General features: G+C 33.7%; 1 long non-coding RNA gene and 1 other non-coding gene across 2 annotated transcripts; both read left to right on the top strand.

Moving 5' to 3' along the window:
* The first annotated feature begins 705 nt into the window (after positions 1-705).
* Positions 706-12,780, top strand: LOC117133775. Its single transcript, XR_004457790.1, has 2 exons — positions 706-3,358; positions 10,348-12,780. It is a non-coding gene; the product is annotated as an uncharacterized LOC117133775 (long non-coding RNA).
* On the top strand, positions 8,124-8,230 carry LOC117133850. The gene has a single exon (XR_004457891.1). It is a non-coding gene; the product is annotated as a small nucleolar RNA R71 (small nucleolar RNA).
* Positions 12,781-14,366: the final 1,586 nt, after the last annotated feature.

The raw sequence follows: 14,366 nt of genomic DNA, 5'->3' as shown, positions 1-14,366 counted from the left end.
TTAATTAGTTTTCCTTAAAACAAGAATAATAGTCAGGAAAAACTGGAAACTAGTAGTAGTAATTGATTTTGGAGATTTTAATACCAAAATTTGAATATGTTATTGGTAAAGTGAATATATTATTGTTAAGATTGAGCGGCTTTATTATACCGCGTGGACCCCTCCACGGGAAGTATGTTTGATGGCAATGTCAAAAGCTAAGAATAAATGTCAAAGTTATTGAAATTGTTTTGTTTATAAATAGGAAAAATATAGCTGAGAGTGGGACAAGAAGTAAAAGCTGACTTATATATACACAAATACTCCTTCTGCATTATTTTAAGAGGTGTTTAAGATTTTTGCACAAATATTAAAAAAATACAAACTTTTATGTAATTGGTTTTGGTTACATAAAATAACATTAAATAAAACTAATTCAACCAATAGAAAAAGATGCAGTATTTTATAATTGGACAATTCTCATAAATATACTATTTTCAAGTTTTGGTCACAAAAATAGAACACAAGGCAGAAAATGACCAAAATATTTCATTTAATAGACAAAAAAACACTAATACCCTATATATATATAAAATATTTTTTTTATAGTTTTAGATTATATGTTTTCAAATTTGAACTTTTTTGTAAATTTTTTTTTTTGAATTTTTCTTTTTCGAAATTTTTTTTTTCAAATTTTCTTTTTGTAATTCGAAAATACTTTTTGAAACTATTTTTAAATTTTTCATTTTCAAAATTTTAAGATTTATTTTCTATTTTATAAAATTTTAAACCTCAAACCCAAATCTCCACCCCTTAACTCTAAACCCTAAAGTTTGTATTAGTTATAAGTGTATATTTACCTTTTTAATGAAATATTTTGGTTATTTTGATTCATAGAGTCTATATTTGTGATAGAAACTTTTTTAGTGCTATCTTAGGATATTTCCCTTTATAATTGGTCAAAAATTTCAAATGACATTAAATTTTACCTAGAATTGTGAGAACATCACTTATTTTGAAACAAAATCAAAATTCTTAAACATCAATTAAATTAATACAAAACATCAATTAAATTAATACAGAGGGAGTATGTTTTATATTTGTTCCAAGACTGTTTGGTGGCACATCTAAATTCTTACTCCATAAATAGTAGTTGTACACTTGTATATAGTGTGATTCAATATTTTTTCCTAAATCTTCCATTTGTGTAAGCTCTGTTTTTTTTAAGACCTGGATGTAGAAGCCTTTAAACCTTAACCAATAGGCTACGGTGCTTCCACGTGTAAGCTCTGTTAGTCCAGCCGTTTAACTAAAGTTTCATTAATGCTTCTACACAATGATATATAGAGTTCAAACTTCAAAAAATACAAATTATTAACATTATAAAAAATTTATAAATCTTTTTTAGCATGATGGAGGACATACCATCGACAGAGAGGCCCTGAGCTGAAACTAAGGAAGCTTGGGCTTCTGGTCTTCATCTCCTTTATCAATTTAACAGCCGATAAATAAACAATCTCCTCTATTAGCTTGGTGGTAAATGAAATCAAAATTGTAATAAAGGTGTAGTGTTCGACTTTCTACAATATATTTCTTTTATAAAAGACGTCTCTTAATTTTTTTAGTTAAAAGCTAAGAGACCGTATGTTAGATTACGTCAAGAGACCCAACCTAAGAGACATGCAATAAACATGCTCTTATTTTTAAAATTGCTTCCAGCCTTTATGGGTCTGATTGGTAATGACTGTAGCTTTAAAATTTTGCTGTAGAAAAAAATCTGTAGATTTTTTTGCTATGGCTTTAGATTTTATTGCTTTAGAAATCTTTAGAATTTTATAGAAAGCTCCAAAAAATAGCTCTGGAGTTTTGGCTCTACAGAGTACTTGTACAACTGTAGATCATTTCAAGAGTTTTGATTTTGAAATTTTTATTAAATCTTGATTGTAGTGAATTTAATGCTGTAAAAATAAATAGAGCGGTGGACATAACCTACAACCACTACCAATCACATCCTATATTTTCAAGGCCGGTTCCATCGGATATGGATCTCATAGGATGGTTCAGAATGGTGCAGTCATACCTTATTATCATAAGGTGGTAGAATTGTCGATTGTATAATTTTCTTTGTAATATTTCTCATTGTTGTAATATCATAATTAACCGTACGTTAAAAAAATCTTCTGTGTTTTAAATTTTGAGAGATTCACTAGATTATTACCCGCATAACAACACATTATGAGATTTTTTTTAAATTAATACTAGGCTAAACCTTCGCTTTGCACATATGAACATTATATATTTACAAATTATTATATATATATATAATTTATTTGTGTTCATTTACATATTATTAAATAATAATAATAATAATTGAATGTATAGTAACTATTATGTATATAACTAAACTAGAGTAATCATATAAATCAAGACAATCATTTTTGTTTATTTAAAACAATTTTTCTTGGTAAATAAATGAAAACAATAATTTTTATTTATTTATATGGTATATAATTAAATTAAATGATATTGACATAGATATAGTATATTTTAATATGAGTATTTATTAAATGAGGTTTCATACTCGTATGATTTTATAACATTTGTATATTTATTGTAAAAAATTAAACCATTAATCACACAGAAAAATTAATGGAAGGTGTTTTATAGTTTTTGTAGTTTATTATAGTTTTAAAAATTAATGCAAATTTTTAATTGAAATATTAAGATTTCAATACTTTTTCAATGCAAATTTCTAAATTAACATATTTATGTATCTTTGTATGGTATATAGTTTAATTTAAATGATACATATATATATATATATATGTATTAATATCTATTGAATGGACTTCATATTCATATGATTTTATGATCATTTGTATGTTGCTATAACAAAAAGATAAAATATTTCTCATAAAATTTTCAAAGTGAAATTTTAAGAATGTTCGTAATTTATAACCAATTTTTTTTTAAAAAATAAGATATAAGATATAAGAAAAACTCTAAATTTATATTATATGATTAATGTGATTGTTTAATTTATTTTAATAATATAAAAACTAAAAGAAAATGATGGAGGATATAAAAATTATTATCAAATATTTATTATTCATAATTGTCATATATGTTAATCATATTAGGTAATTTATTATATTTTATTTAAGGAAAGAATGAATAATATTGTTTATGCACTAATAATAAATTTGATATTTAGTTTAATAAGAATATAATATATGCTTAGATTGATAAACCTATTTTTTAAAAGTTATAAAAATCATCTGAGTTATAACACGTGACTATATCAAATGTTGTAATGTTTCTCAATTAATATATAAGTGATAAAAATTATGTGATGTTAATATATAATTATATAGTAAGAGTAATGATGTTAGGAGTTTTCAAGGCTCCTAAGACAAATGTTGTAGTATAGAAGATTGTCGAACCAGTTCTGAGGGATATCAAAGCACTGAGAATGCAAGTACTCACTTAATCTAAGTGCAAACAATGATTTAGATGGGTTTTAAACTACTACTAAACTAGAAAGCAATAACAGAATGATACTTTCTTGACTAAGGGAAAAGAGAACTCATGGGCATAGGGATTAGACCTTGGGTGATCAAGTATCGAACTAAGGATGACAAATGATCAATCAAACTATCAACCTTAAGCCTAGACACAATTCTAAGCAAGCTCTATGTCTAGATGAATGCTCATTTGCTAACATATCTCAAACATCAAATGTCTTTGGTTGAATAATATGAAAGCAATCATTACTAACAAGTCTATTAGCTATCTTAGCATCTTTAACAACAAATGTCTTTGGCAAAGTATACTAAAAGCCTAGGAGAGTTGTCTCAGGCATTTCATCAAACACCTTTTGGGTGGGAAATGTCTATTGATCAACTTTTGAGTGGCCAACTCAGAAGATGCATTATGAATACTCTACTAGCAAGGAACAAGAATGATCTACACTAAAACATCCTAGAACTAACCTAATCACCCTTAATCTCCCTAACCCATGAATTCAAAAGGTGATTACTCACTAATCTCCATGATTCCTCTTGAACCCATATTGGATTTCAGATTAACCATGTAGAGAAATAGATAAGAAATCAACAAGAACACAAGATGAAAGCAATGAAATCTGAATCAAAAGAGGTTTTTTACTAGTTCTTCTCTAGAAAAGAGATTATTTGCCTCCAATGGCTTACAAAGTATTAAAACATAGGTTTTTTAGAAGGGTAAAACGTGCATAATGAAATGACCAAAAGGCCCTTAAGTAAAATAGAAATCGACCCAACAATAGACGCGGAGCGACCTCGGCATGTCGCTCCGACAAGTCGCTCCGGCCTTCGGGAGCGACCTCAGTGGGTCGCTCTGAGAGGTCGCTCCGGGCTTCGCTTCTTGTCGTCTCGCCATAGAGACGCGAGCGACCTCGGGGTGTCGCTTTGGGAGGTCGCTCCGAGAGGGGTGTGAGATGCGAGCGACCTCGGTGCGTCGCTTTGGGCAAGTCGCTCTGGGCTTCCAACGGGATGAAATATGGCGAGCGACTTCACGGGGTCGCTCTAGCTAGGTCGCTCTGAGAGGTGCTTTGGAGCGACCTCATGACGTCGCTGCGGAACCTCGCTCCCATGCTCTGCTCGTCCAATGATCACCTGTTTCACGTCCATTAAGCTCCAAATGCATCCAAATGTCCCCAAGAACTCCATGTGGCACTCCAACACCTAATAAGGACAATGAATGCAAAATGCAACCTACACATGACTAAATCCTAATCTATATGATGAAAATGCTCATGGATGAATGAATAAAACAATGCAAATATGCAAGATATCAACTCCCCCAAACTTGTTCTTTTACTTGTCCACAAGTGAACTTTCTAGAACTCATAGGGAGAGAGGTTTGAAGGTGGGAGCACATAGCCAAAAGAAACACAACTAGCACACTCTCTTATTACACTCTAGCTTCTCTAGGCCTATCTTAACTCTTTTTGTTCTTACACTCATCATCAAGCATCCACACATTCAAATCAACCAACTCTCACATTCATTAAGCACAAAACATCAGGTGAATTCTTGCAAATGGTCAGTTGGTCCAAGTCATTTGGTTGGGTAAGGGAAGGCTTTTATTCAAGTGATTCAAGAGGTTCAAAACATATGATCTTTAAGGTGGTTTACTCTCAAAACAAGTAGCCTTGACATTGCACATAATATATCTAAGAAAGGGACCAACTCATGCATACAATGCTCAATCTCCATTGTTCTACCCTTTTCCCAAACATACAAATCACACAATCATTCTCAAATGTCAAACCCAACTCACATCTCTCACCAAAAGATCCTAAGAACTTTAACTCCTTCTCTTTGAAATCTACAAGGGATTTTTCACAACCTCAAAACATTTCTTAGCTCCTAACAACTTTGCTAGCCCCCTTTTCTTTTCTTTTTTCTTTTTTTTTTTTCTTTTCTCTTTTTCGTTTTTCTTTTTTTTTTTTTTTTTAGGCTGGGGGCCAAGACTTTTCAAAACTTGAGCTAGAGGCTTCTATACTGGTCCCAATAAAACAATTCACTTAAGCACAAAGAGTCTATTCTTTTCCTTTTTCATTTCTCCCAAATCATAATCACAACACTCACCCCCACCTATAGCTAGACAATAGAGTGCCCAATCTAGCAAGAATGAAGATCAAGCATTGTCGTTCCCGATACTCTCAACATTATGCACATGTAAGACTTTCCGAAAAAGGCCTCACTCATCAAACAATGAAAGCTTAAAAGGAGGGAAGGTTTTGGGAGTGGTCTACCACTAGAGTTTGTCAAAAAAGATTGGCATAAAGGATGTGACAACTCAAGTGTGTATAGCCATGACTCAGTACACAAGGGACCATGAGCAAGAAGCATTAAGTTCGTTCAGTTCAAATAAGGTTGTAGTTGGCTTCAAAGACTGAGTTTCAGTAATCAACAAGTTTCAGGAAGAGTTTTCAAGGCTCGAAACATACAAGTCTTTTTGAGAGGTGCAAAAGCTACTCAGGTGCAACGTAGTGTTCTTTACAAGGCATTTAAAATCATTGCTCCCAATGCAAGTGAATGCAACCTATATGCTCTAGACTCTCCTAGAAATGCAAATGATGCAAACTAAATGATTGATTGTTTTTTTTATATGCAAATAGGTATGCAATGCATGACTCAATGAAACAACATCAAAGCAAACATGATCAAATACTTGGTACCTCCCCCAAACTTGAGTTACACAGTCTCTGTGTTGTCAAGTAGAGAGAGATACCGAAAAGAAGACTAATATGCAAAAATGAAATGGTATATACAAGGGAGTGTGGTGGTTTACCTTCTATGGGGAATGAGTAGAGGGAGATGCTCCCTCCTCGTCGTCCTCAGGTGGTAACTCTTCAAGGTGCTCATCAGCAGGAGTGGCCATCTCTTCAATGTAGAAGGCTTGCCCGAACACAGTTGGTTTCCTCATTTTCTCCTTGATGTCAAAGTGGAGGATGTTCTCTTTACCCAAATGGAGATCAATCGTGCCTTCCTTCACATTAACAATAGCTCCTGCTGTAGCTAAGAATGGCCTTCCTAGAATCAATGGGTCTTGAGCCTCCTCACCCATCTCAAGCACCACAAAATCTGTAGGTATCTCATACCTTCCAATCTTCACAGGGAGGTCCTCTAAGATGCCCACAGGATACTTCACTGAACGATCAGCTAACACCAGAGAGAGTCTACACTTCTTGTACTGAGTGAATCCAAGCTTCTTTGCAACAGACAAAGGCATCAAGCTGACACTAGCTCCCAAATCGCAGAGACTTTTCTCAAATACCATAGGTCCAAGAGCACAAGGTAGTGTGAAGCTTCCTGGATCCTCTAATTTCTCTGGAACATCAAGCCTCTGGATGATGGCATTGCACTCATGGGTAAGAATCATCATGCCTTCCATCTCCTTCTTCTTTGCAGCTACAACATCTTTCAGGAACTTGCTGTATTGAGGAATCAACATGAAAGCATCGATGATGGGCATTGCAACCTGAGCTTCACTCATTTGCTTCTCAAACAGAGCCTTGTACTTCTCTAGCAGCTGCTTCTTGAATCTACCAGGGAATGGAAGTTTGGGTTCATAAGGAAGAGGAACAAAAGAACTTTCACTTGCTGGAGTAACAACTCACCATCCTTTACTGTCTTCTTCTCTTCTCCAACCTTTCCTTTACCTTTGGCTTCCACTATCTTCTCCAAGATCTCGTCATTGATCTTCTCATCAACAATCACCACTTCATCATCTATGTTGATGGCAACCCCCTCACCTAGTTTCTCAGCATCCTTGGTGAGGGTTCTAGGAGGTAACTGCTTACCACTCCTAAGGGTGATAGCTTTGGCTCCTTGGGATTTGGGTCAGATTTTCCAGGTAGAGATCCTTGCTGGCGATTCTGGTGAGTGTTCATGGAAGCAAACTGATTCTCTAAATTCTTGACTGTAGAAGCAAGGTGTGAGAATTTGTTGTTGAGCTCATTGTAGCTCCCATCAATCTTGGAATGAAGGTTCTTCAACTCATAACCAACATGCTTCTCACTTCTAGTCTGAGACTCCAAGATTTGTTTCAGTAAGGTATCAGTGCTGCTCTCAAGAGGAGCAGAGGAACCAGACGAGGGGTTTTGCTGAGGCTGATAGCTGCCTTGCTGGTTGTTTCTTGGCGGATAACCACTCTGTTGGTTATTTGGATAGGATTTCTGTTGGTAGTTGTTGTACTGAAAGTTGGGCTCCTTTTTGTACCAGCTACCATTGTTGTTGATGAAACACAACTCCTCTTGACCTTCCAAACCCTCAACCTCATTGACAGCAAGTGGATCTTCCTGCTTGGAGTTACCAACAAACTTCAGCTGCTCTTGGGTTGCTTTTTCAGCAATGAGTAGGTCGATCTTGTCTTCCAAAGCTTTGATCTCTTTCCTCGTCTGCTTATCATCTGTTCTACTGCCTCTGTCGTGGTCTCCACTGTAGACTGCATCACTCTTTACCATGTTGTCAACCAGCTCTTCTGCATCCTCTTCAGTTCTCCCCAAGAAGAACCCATTGCTAGCTGTATCCAGTCTGGCTCTGTACTTAGGAAGAGCACCACGGTAGAATGTGCTCAGCAAGCTCTCCTTAGAAAAGCCATGGTGTGGGCATTGAGCTTGGTAGCCCTTGAATCTCTCCCAGGCTTCACTGAAGCCTTCCAAGTTTTTCTGTTGAAAGCTGGAAATCTCGTTTCTCAGCTTAGCAGTTCTTGAAGTAGAGAAGAACTTCTCCAAGAATGCTTTCTTGCAGTCATCCCAAGTAGTGATGGAGTCACTGGGTAGAGACTTCTCCCACTGACGTGCCTTATCCCCCAAAGAGAAAGGGAATAGCTTGAGCTTTAAGGCATCTTCGGACACACCATTGGTTTTTGACAACCCACAGTAGCTGTCGAACCTGTCCAAGTGATCAAATGGATCCTCTAGAGCCAAGCCATGATACTTGTTGTTCTCGATCACGTTGAGGAGTCCTGATTTGATCTCAAAGTTGTTGGCTGCCACAGCGGGTGCTCGGATTCCCAATCTATGACCATGAATGTTGGGGCGGTCGTAAGTGCCAATGGGTCGAGCTGCTCGCTGTTGGTTTTGAGGTATGTCTCCCATATCAGTACTCAATCTCTGCAAGTGAGCCTGTTGCTCTTCTTCTCTTCTATTTCTAGCACACTCTCTCTCTAAAGCTCTGATATCTGCAGCTCTTGGAACTAGGTTTGATGGACCCCTGCTCCTCAAGTGCATACACCTGTAGATTAAAGGGAGGTGAAGAAAGAGAATCAGTAACAAAAGAAAATAAAAATGACTTAGTCTCAAGCAAGTGACTAAATCTCAATGTTCAAATCTACTCAGAATTTGGCAACAGCGCCAATTTGATGTTAGGAGTTTTCAAGGCTCCTAAGACAAATGTTGTAGTATAGAAGATTGTCGAACCAGTTTTGAGGGATATCAAAGCACTGAGAATGCAAGTACTCACTTAATCTAAGTGCAAACAATGATTTAGATGGGTTTTAAACTACTACTAAACTAGAAAGCAATAACAGAATGATACTTTCTTGACTAAGGGAAAAGAGAACTCATGGGCATAGGGATTAGACCTTGGGTGATCAAGTATCGAACTAAGGATGGCAAATGATCAATCAAACTATCAACCTTAAGCCTAGACACAATTCTAAGCAAGCTCTATGTCTAGATGAATGCTCATTTGCTAACATATCTCAAACATCAAATGTCTTTGGTTGAATAATATGAAAGCAATCATTACTAACAAGTCTATTAGCTATCTTAGCATCTTTAACAACAAATGTCTTTGGCAAAGTATACTAAAAGCCTAGGAGAGTTGTCTCAGGCATTTCATCAAACACCTTTTGGGTGGGAAATGTCTATTGATCAACTTTTGAGTGGCCAACTCAGAAGATGCATTATGAATACTCTACTAGCAAGGAACAAGAATGATCTACACTAAAACATCCTAGAACTAACCTAATCACCCTTAATCTCCCTAACCCATGAATTCAAAAGGTGATTACTCACTAATCTCCATGATTCCTCTTGAACCCATATTGGATTTCAGATTAACCATGTAGAGAAATAGATAAGAAATCAATAAGAACACAAGATGAAAGCAATGAAATCTGAATCAAAAGAGGTTTTTTACTAGTTCTTCTCTAGAAAAGAGATTATTTTGCCTCCAATGGCTTACAAAGTATTAAAACATAGGTTTTTTTAGAAGGGTAAAACGTGCATAATGAAATGACCAAAAGGCCCTTAAGTAAAATAGAAATCGACCCAACAATAGACGCGGAGCGACCTCGGCATGTCGCTCCGACAAGTCGCTCCGGCCTTCGGGAGCGACCTCAGTGGGTCGCTCTGAGAGGTCGCTCCGGGCTTCGCTTCTTGTCGTCTCGCCATAGAGACGCGAGCGACCTCGGGGTGTCGCTTTGGGAGGTCGCTCCGAGAGGGGTGTGAGATGCGAGCGACCTCGGTGCGTCGCTTTGGGCAAGTCGCTCTGGGCTTCCAACGGGATGAAATATGGCGAGCGACTTCACGGGGTCGCTCTAGCTAGGTCGCTCTGAGAGGTGCTTTGGAGCGACCTCATGACGTCGCTGCGGAACCTCGCTCCCATGCTCTGCTCGTCCAATGATCACCTGTTTCACGTCCTTTAAGCTCCAAATGCATCCAAATGTCCCCAAGAACTCCATGTGGCACTCCAACACCTAATAAGGACAATGAATGTAAAATGCAACCTACACATGACTAAATTCTAATCTATATGATGAAAATGCTCATGGATGAATGAATAAAACAATGCAAATATGCAAGATATCAAGTAACTTAATACTTATGGTAGAATATTAACGGTTTTGTAATCAAAATTTAATGTTGAAATATGCAATTTATTCTCACATTAACCAAAGATATTTTGAAAACTTAGCATACGAGTTCATCATCTTACTAAAACAAAAACATTGTTAAATTTTTTGATCTTACGTATATTACAAAAATTGTGTGCCACTAAATTTTTTGTACATGTTCATCATCTCAATAAACTATTTTAATATTTTTTGTTTTATATATATAAAATATATATATGTTCTTATTATGATAAGTTTTATAAAATAATTAATAAAAAAATTCGTAATTATTATTCAATTATTATAAATAATAAATATTTTTTTTAGAAAAACACTTAATATGTTTAATTTTATAATATTTAATTTAAATAATTACATAAATATAATATAAATTCATGAATTTTACACTATAATTTTATTTATTAAAAAGTATAAGAAACCAAATACTTAAATAAATAATAGCTAATTTTAATTATTGAAAAATTACAATTAAAATATTGAAATTTAGATATACATATAGATACATATTTGATAAAATTGAAATAATAGATTTTACTTAATAGTTTATTACTTCATTTGTTTCACAATGAATATCAAAAAATAAATTATCTGAAATGTTTTAAGGGCAAATCTCCAAAATAACACTTTTCTAAGTTTATATCACAAAATAGCACTCAAAAACTAAAATGACCAAAATAGCATTTTATCTTTTGAAAAATTTAAATTTTTTTATTTTTCAAAATTTGAAATCTTATCCCCAAAACCTCACTTCTCAACTCTAAACCCTAAAACCTAAACTCTAAACCCTAAACCCTAAATTCTAAACCCTAAACCCCACCCCTTGAGTGCTATTTTTGTGACTTTTGGCCTTGAGTGCTAGTTTGGAAACAAAAACTTGATTTAGTGATATTTTAGTCTTTTTCTCATGTTTTAAACTAAAAGGACATCGCTAAATCAATACCCCGCTGAGAAATTTTGTAAAAATACTTATTTTATTTAAAATATCAACGATACTATTAAGTAATGCCAAAAAGATTGTTACAAATTAATAGAAACTAGAGTTTAATCCGCAAGTCTTTAATCATATTAGTTAGATTTCTTATTACACTAGGGGGTGTTCGCGCTTCACGCGGAATATTGTTTTATTATTGTTAAGAGGATGATTTGGTGTTTTTAGTGTGGTATGTAATAGTAGGAGATAGATTAATATATTTTGTGTCTGTTTTTTTTTTTTTTTTGAATAATGTGTTATTATGTGTATAGTACTTGTTAGTAGTGAGTGAGCCTCTAACGTAAAAGAATATTGAATTTTAATAACTTTGTTGAATCTAAGAATTTGTTGTAGATCAGGTTTATGAGTTTTCAGTTGTTCGGTTGATTCTCACGGCATTGTAGGCTATTCGATTCAATATTGACTGCTCTTCTTCTTCCTTAGATTTCAGCTGATGTTAGGAACTGCATCTCCTTTGTTGGGTCAGAGTTTAGTCGTCTTTGATGTTGTATTCTTCGTCTTTGACTTACCGTCAGTCTCTGTTCGTCTTGGTTTTCAAGATCTAGTTTTTGGTGTTCTGGCTTCTATACTCTCTTTCATAGCTCGAGTACGGATCTATAGTTTGCTGATTTCATTTCGTCTCCCTTTCTCTCTCTATTCTCGTATCTCTTTGCAGCTTTCATCGCATCTCTGGTGGCTCTCCCTTTCACCATGTTTGCCACTCGAGGTTTGGATAATGTTTTCGTTCGTGTATGCTATGTAGGGTTGGCAGGTTATTATTGGTCTCAAGTTTAGTCTTTGATTTTTTGGTGGTTGTCTTCCATTTTCCCTCCCTCAAGTTGTTTATTTTATTTCCATGTTTCCCTTGGTATAAGTGTACAAAGTTAGTCTCTTGGAGCTTTGGTCTCTTTTATCCAGAGCTTTGTGGTTTTTCACTTACATGGCCGTCTTGTATGTTCTTGTTTAGTTTGTGAAGTGTTTCTTACATTTTAGCTGGTTGTGATTTCAATGCTTTAGGTATATGTCTTCTTTCTTCTTGGTGGCTTTGGCCTTTCGATTATTATTCTCCATCTGGTCCGTTTTCTTGGTTATTTGTGTTGGTGCTCTAGTTTCTTATTCTTAGTTTGATTATCTTATGATATTAATAATGAAATAAATATATTATTTGTAAATGAAATAATAAAAATTAGTAAAAATAATAAAATGGTGAAAGTTTATGCTATTTTTAGTTGTGAATAAATTAAATATTTAAAATATATTTATATTATTTTATTTATTTCTTGAATTTTAGGGACCAATAAGTGTGAAAAGATTAAATAATACATAATTAGAAATTGATGGAGGAAATTGCAATAATCTAAAAGAAGAAAAAAAATATGAGGACACATGTCAACAAACCCCCATTCCACATGTCATAAGAAGAGAAAAAGTCAATTTTACATATATAGATAGATTACTTATATATAGTGATTTGTTTTATACTATTTACTTTTTTTATTAATTGCTATTATGTTTTCGAGTTCGGGACATGAAATTCATAATGTGAAATAATCAAATAAATAATCATCTTCAAAATATATTTTGGAAGATGTAGATATAAAAATTTAACATATGTATGTTAATAATTTTACTTTTTGTATATAAATATTAAATAGTTTACAAATTTTAACATGTTTTAAAGGTGGATCATAATTTATTTAAATGAAATCATTTTAAAAATATAAATTAGGCTAATTTACTAATTTAATATAAATTTCCATATTTAATTTATATAATACTTCTAGTTTAATATAATATAGACTATCGCTATAATTATTAAAACATATTAGAATTTTTATTTTTATAATAAAAATTTAATTAAAATTAATTATAATAATTCTATATTATTAATTACAAAGTGAATTAAAGTATTATTTAATAAAATATATAGAACATTTATAGGATTTGTTAGATTTTTCTTAACAGATTTTATTATAACTAAAAAAATATTCAAATTTATAATTAAAATTTATTTATCTTTAATTTCTTTATTTGTTATTAAATTTTTTTAAAAATGTTATATGTTTGATTGATTAATGTAAATAATCAAATGTCATATTTTGTACTAATTAAATGGTCCTAATGTCCTATGACTTGTTAACCAGAGATTAAAAAGCGCTAGACTTAGAGTTTCATGCATGCAATAAGAAATATAATTTATAGATGTTAAGAGTGTATTAAGAACCGTCCTAAAACTTGAATTCGGTAGCAAGATATCCAGCTATCGCGGCGAGTCTAATTATGATTTTAAAGAATAGAGTAGGTATTGAGAGATTAAAGGTAGATTAGAGGAGGTTAATGAGAGATTTGTAGAGAGATTAGGTAGTAATCATGTTTAAGAGTATTTAAGAATCATCATGAACAAGAGAGAGAGTCTAGAGAGACAATCTAATACTTCTTAATTATTAATTACAATATATATGAGGAGGCAACACAAGGATGAGAGTTTCATAAAGTGGCACTATGACAAGAGATAAGGTTTGCTTTAATTCAAACCATCCAATGAGCTTCTTCCTTTTGCATAAAGCTCCTTTTGCTTTATTCAGCTCTTCTCCAGGCTGTCACACGTACCTCCTCTTCTCTTGCAACGGACTGATGCCTTAGCTAAGAGAATATGGTTTTTCTTCTTCTTCCAAAGTTACCCAGATAACTAGTATAACTAGTGTACTAGTATTACTAGGGTAACTTTGGTTTACCCTTTGTAAGTTACTCGGATAACTAGTATTACTACGGCCTCTTCATCATACTCAACTCCTCATGTCTTTCTCTTCCTATATATTGATCTCTTCTCAACACTAATCAGATGTCTAAATCATATAATTCCAACTCTTGTATGCGAATTAGGAAGAGTGCGGATCAATACTTCTTTTAGACAAGCATTGTCGTTCAGATTGATTTGTTCATCAAGTTATCTAAACCAACTCTCGCTGTTATTTATCAACCTAGCTCAGCGAGATTAGCTTCA

This window comes from Brassica rapa, chromosome A04 (genome assembly GCF_000309985.2).
Source record: "Brassica rapa cultivar Chiifu-401-42 chromosome A04, CAAS_Brap_v3.01, whole genome shotgun sequence".
In the NCBI taxonomy this organism is placed as follows: domain Eukaryota; kingdom Viridiplantae; phylum Streptophyta; class Magnoliopsida; order Brassicales; family Brassicaceae; genus Brassica; species Brassica rapa.
This window is presented reverse-complemented; position numbering and strand designations above follow the sequence as displayed.